The 15,901-nt window shown below is 43.7% G+C and overlaps 1 protein-coding gene across 5 annotated transcripts in view; it reads right to left on the bottom strand.

Annotated features, from left to right (window-relative positions):
• IGSF5 (immunoglobulin superfamily member 5) overlaps positions 1-15,901 on the bottom strand; it is a 94,077-nt gene that overhangs the window by 35,162 nt on the left and 43,014 nt on the right. The gene's annotated exons all lie outside the window — the stretch shown is intronic.

The following is a 15,901-nucleotide window of genomic DNA, read 5'->3' as shown; positions in this document are numbered from 1 at the left end:
GGGCCTCTTCCAATCCACTGTGTGTTCAGATAGAATAAAAGACAGAGTAAGAATCTCTTCTCTCTCCTCACTGTATTTGAGCAGGGACATTGGTCTTCTCCTGCCTTCAGACTCAGATTTGGACAGGATCTCACACACAAATTCACTCTCCTGGTTCTCAAGCCTTTGAACTCAGACTAGAACTAGACCCTTAGCTCTCCTGGGTCTTCACTTGCCAATTACAGATCTTGGACTCCTCCATAATCATGGTATCCAGTTCCTTAACATCAATATATACACAGTACATCCTATATATAAACATAATATTATAATATAACATAATAATGTTATCTATTAGAGGAGACTGCCTCTGTTTCTCTGGAGAACACAGATGAATACATACAGTAATGGTAGCTATCCGATAAGGCCAGAATTTTTGAGGGAAGTAGGAAGGAAATGGTGGGGAAGAGGCCATGAGAAGCAGAAAGGATGCCCACCCTCTCCCCAGGCCTGTGCTCCATGGGAACTAGAGAAGAATACTCAAGAGGCCTATGGTTCCCTCGGGGGAGAGCAGACCCCATTCTGAGAAAGAAGGAAACTTTCTGAGAACAACTTGAAGCTCCAGGGGATTTTGCTGGTGACAGACCAGATGGCAGAGGACACAGTAGAATGTTTTGAGTGGTAGGGAAGAGGTGGGAGACAGAGTCCTCTTAAGGAATATAAAGGATCTGGGCACCTGGTTGGCTCAGTTGGTTAAGCAACTGCCTTTGGTTCAGGTCATGATACTGAAGTCCCAGAATCAAGTCCCACATCAAGCTCCCTGCTCAGCAGGAAGTCGCTTCTCCCTCTGACCCTCCCCCTTCTCAAGTTCTCTCTCTCTCTCTTTGTCTTTCAAATAAATAAATAAAATCTCTCTTTTTTTTAAGGGAATATAAAGAACCTTAAGAGGCACAAATCAGGGTGGGAAAAGACCAGCTAAAAGACTTGGTTCTCTAATGGATACTGACCTAAAAAGAGATATGCATACAGAGCAATGGAATTATTCTTGATGGTCTCTTAGAGAAAGTAGGTAAATAGCTCTCATCTCATCCTCAGACAGGGAGGCTGGGGGAAGTGAGGTCTTGTCAGGATTGCCTCTCCTGTACGGTCCTCCCTCTTAAATGCTGCAATGAGATGCATGCTACAGACAGGTAGTGTCACTTGCAGAAATCTGTGGCTGAGCACTCGGCCACTGCTGAGGGGCCCCTACCAGGCCCGTTTCCATACAGATTCACCTCAAGTCACCAGCAACCATCAAGAGAACGAGAGGTAAAATTCAGCACTTTGGTTACATAATGGAGGATGATTCATGGTTAAAGTCCTCCAAAGAGAATCTGGCCATTCAGAACATCTCCCTCAGAAGATCCTCAGGAACCCATCACATACAAATTATGGAAAACCCAGCCAAGGGTAGGTCCTTTCTTATGTTTCCCACTTTCCCCACTCTCGGTTTCACTCCTCACTGACTCCTGTTCCTCACTAGACCAGTGAGGTCTGCTGCTTAGGTCTGGGCTGTCCTCTGACCCCTGGTAATGTTTCTTCCTCTTCCGGTGACTTCTCTCCCCTTGGTGCCCTTCCTCCCTTGCACAGTAAATTGGCACAAAACCCACCACCTCACCATTGTCTTCCAGCCTTCCCTTGGGCTTATGCACGTCACACACCATGTCTCTTTAGCCATTCCTCCAACATTACTAAGAACCCACCTTACAACAAAACTCTTTCAAGTTGCAAAAATGTGTGTTCTTCTCTAGAAATGTACTCATTGTAGTGTTTGCCATAGTTCCATCTCCAGGTCATCCCAGGAGTCCCACTCTAGCCATGGATGATCTCTCTTATCATTACCTCTTCCTAAATATAAGCAGTCCTTGAAACCCATTTCTCCCAAAGAACTCTCCACTACAGGAAAACAACAGCAAAATCTCCCAAGCACCCTCCCCAAAACAAGAACTCATAAGCACACTCACAACCTTGCCATTTGGTAATAAGGCCAATGGCTCGCTTTTTTAAACATTCATTTAATTGTTTTCTTGACTGACTCTGCATTATTTAGCCTCTCCCCTAGTGGTGTCTTCTATATCTTAAGCTTTTAAGAAGGCAGAAATCACATTCAGATAGACATTAGTATGTTTATCTTGATGATGAAATAAAAAGTCAAGGGTATATTGGTGCTACCCTAAAACATGGCCAACTGTAGCCATACAGTTGCCCTCTACCACAGTTAGCCATTGGTCTTGAAACTCAGAGTTTGCATTTTCCAGAGAACAGACCTAAATTTTGCATTTTGCAGGTTGCAAGTAATTGCACTTGCCCTTGTTTGCTCTGAAAAAATAATGAGTTTAAAGCATGTTGTTCTGGTTAATTTTTAAGTCTATTTGGTCCTATAGGTCTTTAAGAGAACCACTTGCATATCTGTGACAATGGAAGAATGCTCGTCAGTATCCCCAGGCTTCTTCATTAATTTGTTTCCTTATAATTATCATGATCTAAGTGCAGCTGCAAGTATTGCACACTTTCTCAGCAGTTTGCCAAAAAAAGCAAGACTTAGACTGTTCGAGTCTTAATATCAGAAGCTTGAATCCTCACTCTACGCTCTCCTGATCTTCCTTTGTTTGGTTACAGGGTCAGATAAGAAAAGGAAAGGGAGACAAAGTCACTGAGGCCAATGCCGCTGGCTCCCCAAATCCCATCTCCCCAGCACACTGTCACAGATGTGGTGAAGAGTTCCCAGTGTGCTCAGACTAACCCTGGACTCTTCAACATCCCACCTCAGGCAGCCCCTGAGCCTCCCCCATTTCTACTCCAGCATCTTCTTGGTAGTTGGGAGAAAGGGAGAAGGACAGTAACGTCCCCAGTCGGTGGGAACGAGCAGGAGAATAAACCTGCTGTCCTTCAGGTACGCCTTTCTGGGGGCACCCAAGCTTCTTGTAGGAACAGCCCCAGCCTGAGCCCTCACAGCTGCAAGTCCTGTTGGTTTGTGCATATTAGAGATAACATCCATACCTGCTCTCTTCCTCCTCCCCACCTCACTCTCCTACTCCCTAACTCCTGCTTCCAGGAGTCACCTTCTTCAGAGTTGAACTAAAGCCTCCCCCACCCCCATCAATTTTGCTGTGTGTGTAAGTCAGGAATTTGAGTGAGGGGATAATGGGATGGATGAACCCATTTTAACGTTAAGTGACAATCTGGAATCATCTGAAAATTTCCCTCAAAAAGTCCTGATCTATACTTTGGCTGCGATATAAGCAGTCTTTAAGGAAATGTAAAGTAGACAGACCTGAGAAGCAGAGATGACGTGTCTCTCTTTCAGATGATATAACTCATGTGAAAAACCCAGGGCAGGTCCCCAGGGCACCATTGTGAGCAGCAGTCAGCCTTAGAATAGCACTTTGACAAAACCAATGACTCTCAAAGTCCAAATAGGCAGTATCTTATTCTTTGCCTCCTAAGAACCTTAAAAAATCAATAAATGTTCATTGACTGACTCCTTAGCTTCGATTGAAGACAGCAAAACAAAGGCCCTGAAACAAAATTTGCCCCTCTCCCGTGGTCCCAGAGAACCCACATACCAGGGGGAACAAAATGTTTGGATGATCAGAGAAGTCAGATCATCAAGCGATGGCCGATCTTTCCTTGGTTACTCATTCTTAATTTTTACATGATCTCACTCCCAGTATTTGCTGACACACATGACAGAGGAGTATTTCATCAAAGTTTTCCTGTGTCTTAAACTAACATAAATCATATTAAAGCAACATGTATTCAGATAATACTCTTGTGTATGAAGATACAAAAAAACATACTTTGGGAAATGGCTATGATAAAATAATTATAAAGTTTATGCATGAATTTCTTTAACTCCAGGGGCTTTTCAATTTGGGGGGCTTGGGGCTTTATTGGGTTTTGGTTTCATTTTGGTCATTTGGTCATATGTATATTTCCCAGTACATGAAAGGGCTGATCTAAAAATAAAGAAAGAAATGTTGGAATTAGTGTATTGCTTTGTTATTGATAAGCTGAAAGATACAAAATTCATGGGGTGCCTGGGTGGCTCAGTGGGTTGAAGCCTCTGCCTTCGGCTCAGGTCATGATCTCAGGGTCCTGGGATCGAACCCCACATCGGGCTCTCTGCTCAGCAGGGAACCTGCTTCCCTTCCTCCCTCTCTGCCTGCCTCTCTGCCGACTTGTGATTTCTGTCTGTCAAATAAATAAATAAAATCTTTAAAAAAAAAAAAGATACAAAATTCATGACTTTCAGTTGTGGGATATCAGTGCTGGGATCTGACATATATCTGCATAAATTATTTAAATGAGGAAATGAATTTGAATATCTTAAGTTTATAGACTTTTATAGAAGTCATTCAAAGGGGGTCACACAGAGAACTTTATGTAAATGGCCAGAAGAAAAGGTAGATGACTTTACTGGGGGAAAGTAATGCACGTGTAACATGTCAAAGAGGTTGTAGTAGTCTGCTCTGTCTGTGTGCTCACATGGCCTTTCTTCTGTAGGCACACACTAGGGGTGAGGTGTGGGGAAGGGGCACTGGTGCCTCCTCCTCCTCTTACAGGGACACTGATCTCATCAGATTAGGGACCTACCCTCATGACATCATTTATCCCTTATTACCTCCCAAAGGCCCCACCTCTAAATACCATTATAATGAAAGTTGGGGCTCAATACATGAATTTGCAGGGAACACAATTCACCACATGAAGAGAGTCATCCCCTTCCAAGTACTAATTTCTCTTTTTAGAATCTATCCTAACACACTATTCCGAATTATGGAAAATAGGTGCAAAAAATTTTTCCTTGCAAAAAAAAAAAAAAAAAAAAAAAGGAACTAACCTAAAATGCACAACAGTAGGAAAGAACACAGGAATGACAAATCCACTGAAAGAAATATTATCTAGCCTTTAATCATGGCAACCATAGTGACTACAGCAATATGGAAACACTAATAATAGGATGACAAGTTATTTTTTTTTAAGTGGTGAGGCTTAAGTAAATTAGTTAGGATGGAACTGGGTTTGTGTTGTTTTAGTTATTGGTATCATTATGGATTGAGTTGTTTCCCCCCAAAGCCATATATGTTGAAGCCCTACCCCCAGTACTTCAGAATGTGACTGACTTTAGCAATGGAAGTGTCTTTATGGAAGTGATAAAGGCAATTTAAGGTCATAAGGAATGGACTCTAATCCAATCTGACTGCTGATTTTATAAGAAGAGGAAGAGACCAAGAATGCATATGCACAGAGACACAACCACGTGAGGACACAGGGAGAAGGTGACTGACCGCAATCCCACAAGGCTCTCTTCAGCCTCCCACCCTGGTCTTTCTGGAGAGTCCCTGATGGAGATGCAAGGAACAGAGTCTGTGAGTGAGTGTGAACCCTTTTGTGTCTGCTGCTCCCAGGGACTCTCTGCTGGCATGCTACTCCACACCAGCCTAGGAGCAATCACTTAAAATTTTAGCTGATTTCTTTGAAACTTGTATAGTACAGGGGACTTCCTCCTATGTTCTGTCCCACTGCTAATGTCCTGCCTTTCCTAGGGGAAGGGCTCTGTCTCTTTGGATTTCGGGCTATTCTGTTGCCCTGTGATATTAGATCTCTGACTTCTATGGCTTCAGGAAAGGCCACAATTTTTTACTTTCTCCAGCATTTTATCATTAAAAGTCTGACTGACTGTTTTTTCCAGCAGTCTCTACCCTGAGCAAAATTAGAGTCCCTATCCAATGTTAAGCAGCCAGTTTGCTGCATGTAAATGCTGACTTCAGCACAAGAAAAAATGTATCCTGCCAACAGACAAATGTCAGCATAGTGCTAGAAAGCTCTCCAACGGGGCTCTGATGTCACTGGTAATTCTCCATCACTCAAATATTTTCAAGTAATTACATGTAAACACATAGGTAAGGGGAACAATAGATTGAAAGAGAAGAAATCCATACCCAAACATGGTAACATGGAGAGTTCCTCTTCTTGCCCTTTGCCAAAGCTCCTCAGGAAGTCAAATGTGATGCTGTGGGGATGGGGGAGATGTGGTGATGCCATGAAGCTAGAAGGACATTGACAGCTAGTCTGAAGGCTCCTATTCTTTTGAATGTAACACCATTTTGAATAACAATGTTTTTGTAGGGCACCTGGGTGGTTCAGTCAGTTAAGCATCTGCTTTCAGCTCTAGTCATGATCCCAAGGTCCTGGGATCGACCCCTGCATCATGCTCCCTGCTCAGTGGGGAGTCTGCTTCTCTCTCTCCCAGTCTCCTTGCTTGTGCTCACTCTCTCTGTGTCAAATAAATAAAATCTTAAAAAAAAAAAAAACAATTACTTTGCAATGACTGTTCTACTATTCTGAAATTAAATTCATAGACAACATAACTTCCTTAGATGCCTCAGTTTCAAGATACAAAAAAAATTTTTAAAAAAACCTCCCACATAACGCCCTATGTATGGTATAAAGGAGACTTAACAGGGAAGCTGTTTATAAGAGAGCAAAGGCAATGCTCCATGGAACTCTATCCAGGACACTGGAAGCCGTCCAGTCCCAGCCTCCACACTGAGAATCACCGGGAACACCACAGCTCTGATTCTGGCTCCATCCCTGTGTCTCCTGAAAGCAACTCAGAGACTACAGGTGGTGGTGCTCTTGGTGATGCAGCTTGCCAAAAGGGCAAATCATCCTGGATGAAGCCCCTCCCAAAACCAACTGCAATCTTTCCAAGCCATTGAATTCATGGAAAATTTGGTGCCCTCCATGCACAACAAATTTTATGCTTTTATTTACTGTGAAATATTTACAGTAAAACATAAGCTCATATAAACAGGTCTCTCACTATCCATCATTTGAGAGTTTTGCAGGGTTCTCCCAAGAAAACCTGCCCTTAACTGAAAGCCACTGGCACCTGTCAGTCATTAAGAACTTCAAGCACCCACCCACACTCACACGTTTTCCCAGTGTGATATGGCTCACGTGAGTCAGGTGACATGACCAAGGTCACCTGGACAGCAAGTCCCATTGCCTCTCTACAGCTCTTTCCTCTGTATCATGCTAGTGGGGTCCTCCAGACCTCCAAGAGGGAAAATGCAACTCAACAAGGATCCCCTGACCAAAACACTCATGGTGATGACCTTAACAGTGTTGTGTTTTAACAGCAGGTGGGAGCTTGTGGCCCCTTCGTTTCTGGCACCAGGTGAGCCAATGAGTGGAAAGTGGCTACTAAAGGGCATTAGCCCATGGATCTTGACAGCCTAGAGGTGCCGAAAACAATGTGAGCAATTTCCTGAAAACAAAATCAGTGTTCACATGTTCTTGGCATAAATCGTTCATTGTACAAGTATGTACTGAGCACACGGAATGGGCCTGCCCAGGCTACACAGGGAACAAGGCAGACATGGAGATGCCCACCTTCACAGAACTGAAAGGGGAAGGAGACATTCAGTAACTTGTCATACAAATAATCATGCCCCTAGGTAGCACAATGTAGAAGTCTAAGGTGATATGTTAACATAGTCAGGGCATTAACCCAATAGGGAGTAGGTTTGTTAGAGTTCCATCAGGGGAGCAGAACCCTCCCAATGACATAAGGGGTGAGTAAGGGGTTCATTATAGCGACTCAAGCTTCACACAATCATAGGAGATGCTGGGGAAATACAGGCCCAGAAGTGAGAGGTGAGAAGATCAGGAGAGTCTCTCACCGGAGACTGTGAAAGGAAGCCCATGAGAATCCACAGCGAGCTCCTACCTCTATGTCCAGGATGGGCCTGTTTTCACTGCCATTAGCTAGAATAGCAGGACAGCAGGAATGCAAACTTGGACCTGGGAAGAAAAACTGGGACCCCTGGTTTTCTCCCAGCTCCTGACCCCCATGACATAGGCACCCTGCAGAAGGCAGCTCCCTGCCCCTTAGGGCCTACACATATCCTTGTCCAGGATCCAGAAGAACAGAAGGAGGTCAGGAGGTCCAGGGTGCTGGAGAGCCAACATGTGTTAGCTTCAAGGCATCTGGGCATCATTCATGCTCAGAAGAGCATGTAGTCACTGGGCCTTCATATTTACCTTCCACATCTTGGACATGTTCCTCTGCTGTCAACTCCCACCCAGAACCATAGTGAGAAGAATAACAAGTGGACCCAGCACAAAACCATGCAGATGGCTTCACCAAGGACAGTCCAAAAGATCAGGTGGAGGTAGACAAATAAAGAGGGAGGAAGTGAATGTTCCAGGCATGTGCAAAGGCCCTGAGGTGGGCAGCACCATGGACCACTGTGGAATCTCCTGCTCTAGAGTGTGACTTGGAGAGAGTGGTAAATGGCCGAGGAGAGTTGGGGTAGAGCCAACTGGGCCTCAGGGCATGATAGGATTTTAGATTTTATCCTTAGAGTGGTGGAGATCTGGGGGAAGATGTCACCCAGCATGGAGAGAAGACAGAGAACTAGTTTTGGAATCAGAAAGACCTGGGATCAGAAGACAGGCATGTCACTCTGGGAACGTATCATACGACTTCACTTTGCTCATTGATACAATGGATACAAAAGCACACCACAGGATTAAGTAAGGATTAAGTGAACTAACCCATGAAATTGCCCATGTGCAGAAGACCACACTTTCTGCAAAGTGCCACGCAGTCATTACTTCACGCTCTGTGGGCCACACAGCCTCTGCTCCATGCTTCTGCCCCTGCAGCCTGCAAGGAGCCACAGACAATCCATAACCATGGCTGCATCCCAACAAAACTACTACAGACACTGAAATTTAGATTCCATATAATTTTCACACATAATGAAATATTATTCTTCTTTTGATTCTTTTCAACTATTTAAAAATTAAAAACCATTCTTAGTGTGGGGCCATACAAATGTAAGCATCAGACTGAACTGGACTCACGGGCTTTAGTCTACCAGCTCCTGTAGCTCACACTGAACAATTACCTCTCGCCTGTCCTTGCTCCTTCACACACACATGCTTGCACACCACACATGCACATCACACAATGAACACCAAACACAGGCATATACACATGCACATGCATGCAAACATATTACACAGAGACACAGACAAATGCATGTACACACATGCACATTATGCAATGAACACCTCACACAGGCAAACACGCACACAGATGCACACATACCACACAGACACAACCACTTACATGCACATGTATGTATGTCACATTATGAATACCTCAAACATGCACACACACAGGCACACACATGCAAGCATGCACACACAGCCACACACCACATAACTCTGAAGATGCAGAAGAAATGGGCACTTCCTTCCATCCCCTGCTACTGCGAGGATACAAGCATTCAGGGTAACCACATTTCACCTAATCCCACACTATTTGCACTTTCTAAGGAAAAAACTAGACCAACTATAGTGCTTAAAATTAGTTTTTGATTTAGACAATAATTTGCTATTATTTGAACTACCTCAGACTTTATGAGCCATGAAATTGAGGCATAATATTACCAATTGTTCTCAAATTAAGTTATGCTGTAAAATAGCATAGATTCTTAAGGTTTCTGAACAGAACAATCATCACTATATTCTCCACCATATTTCCCCCACAGACTTTACTGGAATCCCTCATTATCTGCTCTGTCAGCCCAGTAGGATTACATGCTGGTCACAAATCTCTCAGTCCGAAGCCATTGGCAGGGCAGTAAGTCTCATAAATCTTCTCGTCAGTCTGTGGGTTCCAAATCGCATTGTGTTGCAAGAAATAACATGCCTCTGCCAACAAAGGAGGGATGGCAAATGGGTGGTTTACAGCCCAAGACCTGGCCTGCCACCTCCAGCTCTGCATGTCACCCAGGTCCAGGGAGACGTCAGAGCACCTGTTTCAGAAATGCTGGAGACGGTGTCTCACCCAAGGCCGTAGCCCATAGCATGATTTACAGGCTGAACTAGGTGAGAGTTAAATATTTGCCATCTGCAGATGAGCATAGCTCCCTCCCCGTGCAGCAGGGACCAGGGACATCTGCACACACTCAACCTAGGAGCAGTTTTGGTCCCGGCAGCTGGGCCGTGTCAGGTGAGGATGGGGCAGGTGTGTGTGTGTGTGTGTGTGTGTGTGAGAGAGAGAGAGAGAGAGAGAGACACACACACACACAGAGAGAGAGAGAGAGAGAGAGAGAGAGAGAGAAAACATCTTGACAAAAGCAAGTGCCAGAAGAGACTTCATGGGTCTGCCATCCACTCTTTTGTCTGCTGATGTGTCACCAAAGCCATGACCTACTCAAGTTCAGTGTTTCAAATTCCTTTTTCCCAAATGGTGTCCTCTTTTGGTCAATGGATTCATCCCTAAGGGAAGGAAAGAGTGGAATGCTACTCAACCACACATCTTTCCCAATGAGTTTACAAACACATTCTCCCTTCCTTGATTTCCGTTTCCCAAATGTTTCCAGATCCTCTAGGCTGGACACCTTCTGCCTGCCTGCTGTCCACATCCATTTTCTGCCCTTCTGTGTCCTGTATGGACAACATCAGAGGGCCCCATGGATCTCTGGTTCTGGTAGTGCTTGGCCAACGGGAGATATGAGCAGGAGCGTGAGGAGAAGGGTCTTGGTACCTTCCTCCCCACTGCCAGGCATCCAGGACTTGGCAGTGTCCCTTCACCTAAGGGCCTCTCCATCCCAGTCTAGCCACCTCTCCCTGGCCCGTCAGCTCTGAGGATGATAACAGCTCCTCAGGCCTGCTCCACCCTCTGTCCTATCCTGCTGCTCTCCAAGCCCTTCTTTACTGTCCTCCCACACCCTTCTCATCTCTGCTGCAAGATCTCAGGTGCTCCACGGGAGGACTTCACATGAGATGGAGCACTCTTCCCCAACGACAACGGGAGCACTCCCAAGGCAAGGCTTGGTTGTGGACACAGTGTCTTCTATATGTTTGGCAGCATCCATTCATGCTTTTGGTCATCAAACTCCCAGGATCAGGCAAGACAACTTTAATGCCTCTAATGGTTTCCAAGGTCAGGGTCACATAGAACAAAGAAAACATTTCTATCTGAGGTCTCCAATTATCTTCTGTGTGTTGATGTTACTACTTACGTCCTACTCCAAGTAAGCTGTGGAATGCCCCTGAGTTCAGGGGGCAGGCCTGGAATCTGACAGAGGAACCAAGCAAGGTCAAAGATGCCTGGAAGGATGGACAGGTGTGGTTTCCACAGTGAGGCTTTTATGACACACACCTGTGAGAGATACTGGTTTAAGGACACTTGCACCTCACAGCCACTCCTTAGCAGCAGTCCCATCTGCCTTTCTGAGGAACACCCTTGGCCATGACATTTTGCTGTGACTGATCCCTCTCACTGCATACCCCTGAGCCTGCTTCAGCTCTCTGCAATGCGGAAGGAAGAGATGAATTTACCAGACCAGCAAAATACCATTTTCAGTGGAGAGCTTCCTTGGGGGTTACAGGGTTCCTAAATAGAAACTGGCAAGTACACAGACAGAAAACACCAATTGACTGTGTGTATGTAAAAAAGCCCATCCTTGACACATCAAGATCATTTCCAAGCAGCTAACTCTAGGTCAACACTGTCCTGTAGAATTTTCTGCAGCAGCGAAATCTTCCATCTGCACTGCCCAGCTGGTGGCCACTAGCCACACATGACTACTGAGCACTTGACGTGTGGCTTGTGGGACCCAGAAAATGGATCTTACATTTTATTTCCTTTCAAATAGTTTAAATGCAAACAACCTCATGTGCAAAGGCATTGGACAACGCAGCTATGGATAATTCTGTTCAAATAACTTGCCACATCTTGTGCAATAAAAACTGGCTGAGAAATCTTAATCTGCAATAAGCTACTGAAAGGAAGTCCTGAGTTGGAGACATTTCCATGAAATTGCTTTGGCATTGTTCTGCAGAGTTCAAAACTTAAAGTTCAATGACATTCTACATGCAACTCCTACTGTCTCCTAGAATAACCACAGAAATACAATTCTTACAGCAGGCAGATGGTGAATATTCGTTACACTTCGATATACGGTCTTTCTCAATATTGACCTGTTTGATCTCAGTATTTACTGAACGCCTACAGAATGCTAGCTTCTGCAAAGGTTACAAAAGGCATAACTGACATGACATTTGCCTTGTTTCTGGATCGGGGAGCTGTGGTGGTTTAAGGAGAGCAAATCATGAAGTGAAGAGTATGGAGTTTGCTCATTGACCAGCTCTGCCCAAAGGGTCTCACGATGCCCTTACCTTTCTGCTTGACTTTATCCACTCAAGGATGGTGCTGGGAGAGATACCCACACTGGCACAGAGTAAAGAAGTTAGGATAAGCAAGGGTCTCGTCGTTAACCAGGTGAATTAGCAATGTTTTTGCCCATAAAAGTACCTTGGGAAAATAATACAGCAATAATCATGGGTTTTAAACATTTTGCATTTTAACAATGTTTATTCTTCCAATCCATGAGCATGGAATGGTCTTCCATCTTCTTGGGTCTTCTTCAATTTCTTTCATGAGTGTTCTGTAGTTTCTCGAGTACAGATCCTTTTTGGTTAGGTTTATTCTCAGGTATTTTATGGTTCTTGGTGCTATAGTAAATGGAATCTGTTCTCTTAATTCCCCTTTCTGTATTTTCATTGTTAATGTATAAAAAAGCAACTGATTTCTGTACATTGATTTTGTATCCTGCCACGTTGCTGAATTGCTGAATGAGTTCTAGTAGTTTGGGGGTGAAGTCTTTTGGGTTTTCCATGTAAAGATCATTTCATCTTTGAAGAGAGAGAGTTTGACTTCTTCATTGCCAATTTGAATACTTTTTATTTCTCTTTGTTGTCTGATTGCTGTTGCTAGGACTTTTAGTACCGTGTTGAACAAGAGTGGTGAGAGTGGGCATCCTTGTCATGTCCCTGATCTCAAAGGGAAGGCTGTCAGCTTTTTCCCATTGAGTATGATATTTGCTGTGGGCTTTTCATAGATCGATTTAATGAAGTTTAGGAATGTTCCCTCTATCCCTAGACTTTGAAGTGTTTTAATCAGGAATGGATGCTGGATTTTGTCAAATGATTTTTCCACATCAATTGAGAAAACCATGTGGTTCTTCTCTCTTCCCTTATTGATTTGTTCTATCACATTGATTGATTTGCGAATGTTGAACCACACATGCAACCCAGGGATAAATCCCACCTGGTCATGGTGGCTACTCTTTTTAATGTACTATTGGATCCTATTTAGTTAGGATCTTGTTGAGAATCTTAGCATCCATATTTATCAGGGACATTGGTCTGAAATTCTCCTTTTTGATGGGATCTTTGCCTGGTTTGGGGATCAGGGTAATGCTGGCCTCATAAAGAGTCTGGAAGTTTTCCTTCTGCTTCAATTCTTTGAAACAGCTTCAGAAGAATAAATATTATTTCTTCTTTGAAAGTTTGGTAGAGTTCCTCAGGGAATCTGTCAGGCCCTGGGCTCTTGTTTTTGGGGAGGTTTTTGATAACTGCTTCAATCTCATTACTAGATATTGGTCCATTCAGATTGTCAATTTCTTCCTGTTTCAGTTTTGGATGTTTATAGTTTTCCAGGAAAGCATCCATTTCATCTAGGTTGCTTAACTTATTGGCATATAACTGTTCATAATAATTTCTGATTATTGTTTCTATTTCCTTGGTGTTGTGATCTCTCCCTTTTCATTCATAATGTTATTAATTTGGGTCTTCTCTCTTTTCTTTTGAATTAGTGCCTAGAGCAATCTATACTTTCAATGCCATTCTGATCAAAATTCCACCAACATTTTTCAAAGAACTGGAACAAACAATCCTAAAATTTGTGTGGAATCAGAAGAGACCCCAAATTTCTAAGGAAATGTTGAAAAAGAAAAAACTGAGGGCATAACGTTGCCTGATTTCAAGCTTTACTACAAAGCTGGAACACCAAGACAGCATGGTACTGGCAGAAAAACAGATACATAGAACAGTGGAACAGAGTAGAGAGCCCAGATATGGACCCTCAACTCTATGGTCAAATAATCTTTGACAAAGCAGGAAAAAATATACTGTGGAAAAAAGTCTTTTCAATAAATGGTGCTGGGAAAATTGGACACCTATGTATAGAATAATGAAATTCATCCATTATCTTACACCATATACAAAGATAAACTCAAAATGGATGAAATACCTCAATGTGAGGCAGGAATCCATCAGAATGCTAGAGGAAAACATAGGCAGTAATCTCTTCAACATCAGCCACAGCAACATCTTTCAAGATATGTTTCCAAAGACAAAGGAAACAAAAGCAAAAATGAATTTGGGGGACTTCATCAAGATCAAAAACTTCTGCACAGCAAAGGAAACAGTCAACAAAACAAAGAGGCAACCCACAGAATGAAAGAGGATATTCACAAATGACAATACAAAGGGCTGATATCCAGGATCTATAAAGAACTCCTCGGGGCACCTGGGTGGCTCAGTGGGTTAAAGCCTCTGCTTTCTGCTCAGGTCATGGGATCAAGCCCTGCATCGGGCTCTCTGCTCAGCAGGGAGCCTGCTTCCCTTTCTCTCTCTGCCTGCCTCTCTGCCTACTTGTGATCTGTCTGTCAAATAAATAAATAAAATCTTTAAAAAAAAAAAAAAAGAACTCCTCAAACACACAAAACAGATAAACATGTTTAAAAAAATGGTATTCCATTGTGTATATATACCACATCTTCTTGATCCATTCATCTGTTGAGAAGAATAAATGAAACAAGATGGGATTGGGAGGGAGACAAAGCATAAGTGACTCTTAATCTCACAAAACAAACTGAGGGTTGCTGGGGGGAGGGGGTTTGGGAGAAGGGGGTGGGATTATGGACTTTGGGGAGGGTATGTGCTTTGGTGAGTGCTGTGAAGTGTGTAAGCCTGGTGATTCACAGACCTGTACCCCTGGGGATAAAAATATATGTTTATAAAAAATAAAAATATATATATATAAAAAAATGGGTAGGAGACATGAACAGACACTTCTCCAATAAAGACATACAAATGGCTGTCAGACACATGAAAAAATGTTCATCATCACAAGTCATCAGGAAGATTAAAAACAAAACCACTTTACACCAGTTATAATGAACAAAATTAACAAGACAGTAAACAACATGTGTTGGAGAGAACGTGGAGAAAGGAGAACCTTCTTACACTATTGGTGGGAATGCAAGTTGGTGCAGCCACTTTGGAAAACAGTGTGAAGATTCCTTAAGAAATAAAAATAGAGGGGCACCTGGGTGGCTCAGTGGGTTAGGCCTCTGCCTTTGGCTCTGGTCATGATCTCAGGGTCCTGGGATCAAGCCTCGCATCGGACTCTCTGCTCAGCAGGGAGCCTGCTTCCCCCGCTTCCCTATGACTCTGCAACTGCACTAATGGGTATTTACCCCAAAGATACAGATGGAGTGAAAGGAAGGACCATCTGTACCCCACTGTGCATAGCAACAATGGCCACAGTCACCAAACTGTAAAGCACCAAGATGTCCTTCAACAGACTAATAGATAAGGAAGATGTGGTCCATATACACTATGGAGTATTGTGCCTCCATCAGAAAGGACGAATACCCAACTTTTGCAGCAACATGGATGGGCCTGGAAGAGATTATGCTGAGTGAAATAAGTCAAGCAGAGAGAGTAAATTATCATATGGTTTTGCTTATTTGTGGAGCATAAGAAATAACACAGAGGACGTGGGGAGATGGAGAGGAGAAGGGAGCTGAGGGAAATTTGGAGGGAGAAATGAACCATGAGAGACTGTGGTCTCTGAAAAAACAATCTGAGCGGGCGCCTGGGTGGCTCAGTGGGTTAAGCCTCTGCCTTCGGCTCAGTTCATGATCTCAGGGTCCAGGGATCGAGTCCTGCATCGGGCTCTCTCCTCAGCAGGGAGACTACTTCTTCTCTCTCTCTCTCTCTG

Source organism: Mustela lutreola, chromosome 2, assembly GCF_030435805.1.
Source record: "Mustela lutreola isolate mMusLut2 chromosome 2, mMusLut2.pri, whole genome shotgun sequence".
Lineage (NCBI taxonomy): Eukaryota > Metazoa > Chordata > Mammalia > Carnivora > Mustelidae > Mustela > Mustela lutreola.
The sequence above is the reverse complement of the archived record's forward strand: the minus strand, read 5'-3'. Positions and strand labels throughout refer to the sequence as shown.